Consider the following 5,928-nt stretch of genomic DNA (forward strand, 5'->3'; position numbering starts at 1 on the left):
TCAGAAGTCGGGGCTGCTTCTATGGCACTGTTTGAGAAAGCACCAACAATGGCTGCTGCCATCACAACTGGGCCTCTCCCTGGGCCTGTGAGTCTCCTCTGTGTCTTTTAGATGGAGTCTTTTCCCAGGACCTTGTTGTCCCAGATCGAGTGCCAAGCTGTGGCTTGGAGTGAGTGGGTCCAGCGTGTTCCCTCAGCTCAGACTGAGGGGTCCAGAGAGGGGGCAGTCCCTAGGGCAGACCTCTCTCCGCCCAGTCTGGTGGCAAGCCAGCACCTGCACACTCCTCCCGAGTAGAGTCTAGGCTCCTCCAGCCTTTCTACCTGTCCCAGCAGTTCTCCAAGTAGCCAAGGGGGCTTGTCTCCTCCCTGGAGTACCCCAGGACTGAGATGCCCACTCTATGGCTCAATCCACTCACTCCCCAGGGCAAATGCCTGCCCCTGTGATCACCCGTTTCCTCTTAGTCCCCTCCCAAGGGCACAGGTCTCAACCCAATGCGATGCTTTTCTTCCACCTGATTACATGGGAATTTTTCCTGCAGCCTTGGTCATATAGGACCAGTTCTGCCAGTTTCCAGTTAGTTTTCCATTAGTATTGTTCCACATGTATATATTTTTTTGGTGTGTTGGGGAAGGTGAGCTCCACGTCCTCTTCTCTGCCATCTTCATTCCCCCACTCTGTAACAACCTATTTTAAACCAATAACAACTTAAATTCAATCGTATGTAATAAAATTATATACAATCTCAGAGGAAAAATACTTTGTAAATTAATCAAGGAGGTAAGTTTGACAGGCTTAAATGTAATTCGGGTGTTCTCTCTCTCTCCTTTGCTGTATGGAGTAGCTGAAGTGGTGCCTTCCCCAGCTCAGGTTCCCTTTCATCTCAGAGCTCTGCTCAGATAGTCTGTCTCTGTAAAAGGAATTTTGGTGTGAGCAGCTAAGCCACTTCTCCTGCCCCCATGTTACTAAATATAAATGGAAGAAAAAAATCATATGTAAGCACTCTACTCTTTTACATCCCTACCCCCTCTCACTTTATCTTATTTATGACACAAATTACCTCTTTTTATATTGCTTATCCTTAACAAAAATTTATAATTGTTTTTAAGAAAAGTCTATACCAGACTTACAAGTTGTTAACTCACCTACATCACAATACTATGGCACTCTTTATTTGTCTAAATATTTACATTTGTCAGGGAATTATATATTGTTGTATGTTTTTGTATTGCTATTTATCATCCTTTCACTTCAACTTGTGGAACGTCTTTCAGAAATTTTTTAAGATATGTCTACGGCTTCCCTGTTGGCGCAGTGGTTGAGAGTCCGCCTGCCGATGCAGGGGACACGAGTTCGTGCCCCAGTCCGGGAAGATCCCACATGCTGCGGAGCGGCTGGGACTGTGAGCCATGGCCGCTGAGCCTGCGCATCCGAAGCCTGTACTTCGCAACGGGAGAGACCACGAGGTCTCTTTAGATATATCCACATTAGAGTTTATTGAGCTTCTTAAATTTGTATGTCTATTTCTCTCCTCAGATTTGGGACACCTTTGGCCATTTTTTCTTCAAACAGTTTCTCTGATCCTTCCTCTGTTCCTCACTTTCTGGGATTCCCATTTGTATATGTTGTTTCAGTGGATCGTATCCCCTAAGTCCCTTAGACTCTCTTCATTTTTCTTCATTCTTTTGACTTTTTCTTCTTCTGTTTCACTAATGATGAAAGCCCTATCTTTAAATTTTCTGATATTTTCTTCTGCCTGGGTGAGTCCCTCCAGTGAACTTTTCAAATAAAGTATTGTATTCCTCATTTCCAGAATTTCCGTTTGGTTCTTCCTCGTGGTTTCTATCTCTTTGTTGATATTCTCATTTGTTCATGCATCATTTCCCTGATTTTGTATAGTTGTCTATCTGTGCTCTCCGTTAATTCATTGATCTGTAAGTTTGAATTTTTGTCTGGCAATTCATATATCTCCCTTTCTTTAGGTTTATTATCTAGAGATGAAATCGGTTCCTTAAACATGTCATGGTTGCCTGTCGGTTTGTATGTCTTGTTTTGTTGCTGTCGTTGTTGTTCTATTTTGGATTTTGGCATCTAAAGCATCAGTCAGCTCTCCCAGTCTGGTGTCATACAGGGCGGTTTTTCTCCACACAGCCAGGCAAGACAGTCTGGAGACCTCTCAAGTCTTTTCTCTGCGTTTGTGTGTGTGTGTGTGTGTGTGTGTGTGTGTGTTTAACGTATAATGTCTATGTGTCCTTTCTGGGCTTGTTTATGCAATTTTTTTTGAAGTGATTTGCCTATTTCTATTCAGAAGCTCCCACTGCAACGTTGAAGCTTATCTGGTGTTGTAGTAAATCACCATCCTGGGGCTCCACCTAGTTTCTGTCTGTAGTGCTGCACACCCTGGGACATGGTTTATATCTTTGCTCTGAAATGCCTCAACATGGCACCTTTGTTCCTGTCAGTACTGGAGTACAGGCAAGACAGACACTTGTCCCTTGGACTGTCCCCTAAAGGTCATTTGTACTTACATTCTACTCCTTTCCCTTCCCAAGGAGAAGATGGGAGTTGAGTGTTTCCTCCCAAACGTGCTGCATATGTGTATTTGTGGATCGAGGGATGATGGAGAGGTTCTCTGGTGAGAGAAAGTGGATAGAGCTGCAAATTCTGTAGCCAACTTTCATGAAGATGGCTTCACGCTCCTGTGGGGTGTGGTTGTCTTTTTACTGGTTTCTGGATTTTTCACAGAGGTATTTTGTTGGTTTGTAGTAGTAGAGCATATACTATGCTTTTCCCTATACATACATACCTATGATAAATTTTAAGTCATGAATTAGGCACAATAAAAGATTAACCAAAACAACTAATATTAAAATACAATAATTACAAGAATATACTGTTATGAAAGTTATGTGAATGTGGTCCTCTCTCTCTTTCAAAATATCTGTCGGGCTTCCCTGGTGGCGCAGTGGTTGAGAGTCCACCTGCAGATGCAGGGGACGCGGGTTCGTGTCCCGGTCTGGAAAGATCCCACATGCCGCGGAGCGGCTGGGCCCGTGAACCATGGCCACTGAGCCGGCGCGTCCGGAGCCTGTGCTCCGCAACGGGAGAGGCCACAACAGTGAGAGGCCCGCGTACCGCAATAAATAAATAAATAAATAAATAAAAATATCTTACTGTCCTGTTCTCACCCTACTTCATCTCGTGAACCTCTGAGATGACGCAATACCAATGCAATGAGATGAAGTGAGGTGAATGATGTAGGCACTCTGAAGGGAGTTCTCCTTTACAGTTGACCCTTGAACAGCACGTGTTTGAACTATTGGCTAATACAAGATTGCTGCAAAATAAACACAGTACTACATGATCTGTGGTCGGTTGAATCCACAGGTGCGGAACCGAGGATCCAGAGAGCAGACTAACGGACTTGAGCATCCAAGGCTTTGGGTGTCTGTGGTGGATCCTGGAAACAACTCCCCGTGGATACTAAGGGACAACTGTAATATTTTTGGACTACAGTAGGCTGCAGGCAACTAATAATATGGGAAGTGAAACTGTGAATAATGGAAGACTACTGTATTTATGTATTGCTAAATGATCACCACAATAAGTCAAACTAACATTCATGACTACACATAGTTATACTTTTTTTCCTATGATGAAAACTTACAAGATTTACTGTCTTAGCCACTTTCAAATGTACAATACACGATTAAATTATTCTTACATTTGCCTTTTTGTATCCTTTGCCCATTCTTCTCTTACATGCTTTGCTCTGCTTTTTGATTTGTGGGTGCTATTGATATATTGCAAATTAATTTGGCCAATCTGTTATTTGTCATTAACCTATACAGTGTCTTTCACCATACGAAATATTTAAAGGTCTTCTGCCTTCTGGGTTTCATGCCATTCTTTTGTTCTTCCTCATCCTATGATTGTAAAAAATGTCTGTCTAATATGTGCTTTAACAAATTTCTCTTAGTACATCTCTGATTTTTTTTTTTTTTTTTGGTATGGAACCCAATACTGTCTTCCAGGTGTGGTATGATTCTGTTCTGTCTTATTATTGGATCAAGTACTGAATAATCCTACAACTGACAAAGGGCACTCTAAATGTTTTTAACACATCAATTAGAAAAAGACAGATAATCTAATAGAAAAATGAGCAAAAGGTTTCTACAGGCACATAATATAAGAGAAAATTCAGGTAGCCAATAAACAGATGGAAAGGTTTCAATTATATTATTAAACAGAATACTGCAAATTAAAGCTGCTATCTGATGCTACACCCATCAGGTTTAGCAATGATTCAAGAAATTAATAATATGAAGCTTTGGTGAGGATATAGAATGATAAGACCTCTCTTACACTTCAGTGGCAATAAATCAATAAAACAACTTTAGATACCTGTTTGACATTATCTCATATAGTTGAAAATAGTCTCTATGATCCAGAAATTCCATCTCTACCCTACAGAAATGTGTACATATGTACACTAGGATACATGGATGTAACAGTACTCCCCCAAACTGAAAAGAAGCCTAATTTCCATCAGTGGTGACTGCAGCAATGGAGCTAATGAATCTGAGTTATATGCAACAACATGGATATTACAAACAAAACACAAATGAACATATAAGTCAAAATCAGGGAAAACTGAACTTTAATTTTAGGTGTACATGCATAATTGATAAAAATAAATCAAGGACATTATGAGCAGAACTGTCAGGAAAGTTGTTACTTCTGGGGTGAAGGGAAAGGGCTCTAATCAGGAAATAATGGGGTAGGGGCAGGGTATGGTTCATGTAGCTTCCAGGGAGCTCTGGTGTTGGTAATACATTTCTTCAGTACTACTGTTTGCTGTACATATTTGTTAAAACATTCCTGAGATTTCAAGCTCTTTTGTGTATATATTATATTTCATGGTGAAAAAAAAGTTTTTGTAAATTTTTTGTCTCTTTCTGAGATGTGACAATTACATATGCTTTTTTATCATCAATCTTTAGGTTGACAGATTAGCATAGACTCATAAAGATATCGTTGAAGGGATAGTGCTGGTAGATTAAATATGGCTGGTATTTTTACTTACATTGAAAAATCTATCACGGGTGCACTGTGTCCCTCCCATTTTTTTCTCCTAAAAGATAAAAAAATAGTTTCAATTTTTTGAGATGGCCATTATGATTCATTACATCCCTTTTGCTAGTAAATTAATGAAATGGTTATTATATGGATTCTAAAATGCCTCTGCATTATTCATATGAAGATACAGCTAAGCACAACAAAGAACAGCATTTATTTCTCTTTAAAGTTACCTTCTGAATCTATCCATTTGGGTTCAGTCAGTAGAAAGAAACCCTACAGTAATTGAAACAGGAAAATGTAATATAAAACAAATATTAACTGTAACAAGAGAATGGAATAACTAGAGATTGGCTATTAACATGTATAAAGAGAACTCTAAAGAATATTGAAACAGTGGATATATAATAAAGCAGATATGATATGATAGATGACATGATATATGTGATAAAATATGATATGATATATGATATAGCCACCACTCCCAGGGGTGAATTAGAGCATCTGTGGCAGGAAGAGTTAACCTCCTCCTAGGGCTGAGATCCAGATCTCGTTGGAGGGTACAGCTTTAGGTCACTGAATGGCAGAGAAATCACTGAGGTACACTCTGGTAGGTCTTGCCAGAAATCCAACCTCTCATGTCCTGGGGAAAACTGTTCACAGGAATGTGTCTCACTGAGGCACTGCAGGGCACTGGAGAAAGTTGTTCATGGGGAGGTATGTCACCGGGGCACTCTAATACACTCTACTACAGAACCACCTGGGGAAAAGTGGGTGCCTGGGATTGCTACTGGTTGCTGGGTGCCTCTGGCTGCCTACACTGCAGATGTGGGGCCCTAGAGAGGCTGCCTG

This window comes from Neophocaena asiaeorientalis, unplaced genomic scaffold (genome assembly GCF_003031525.2).
Source record: "Neophocaena asiaeorientalis asiaeorientalis breed wild unplaced genomic scaffold, Neophocaena_asiaeorientalis_V1.1 scaffold62, whole genome shotgun sequence".
Taxonomy (NCBI): Eukaryota; Metazoa; Chordata; class Mammalia; order Artiodactyla; family Phocoenidae; genus Neophocaena; species Neophocaena asiaeorientalis.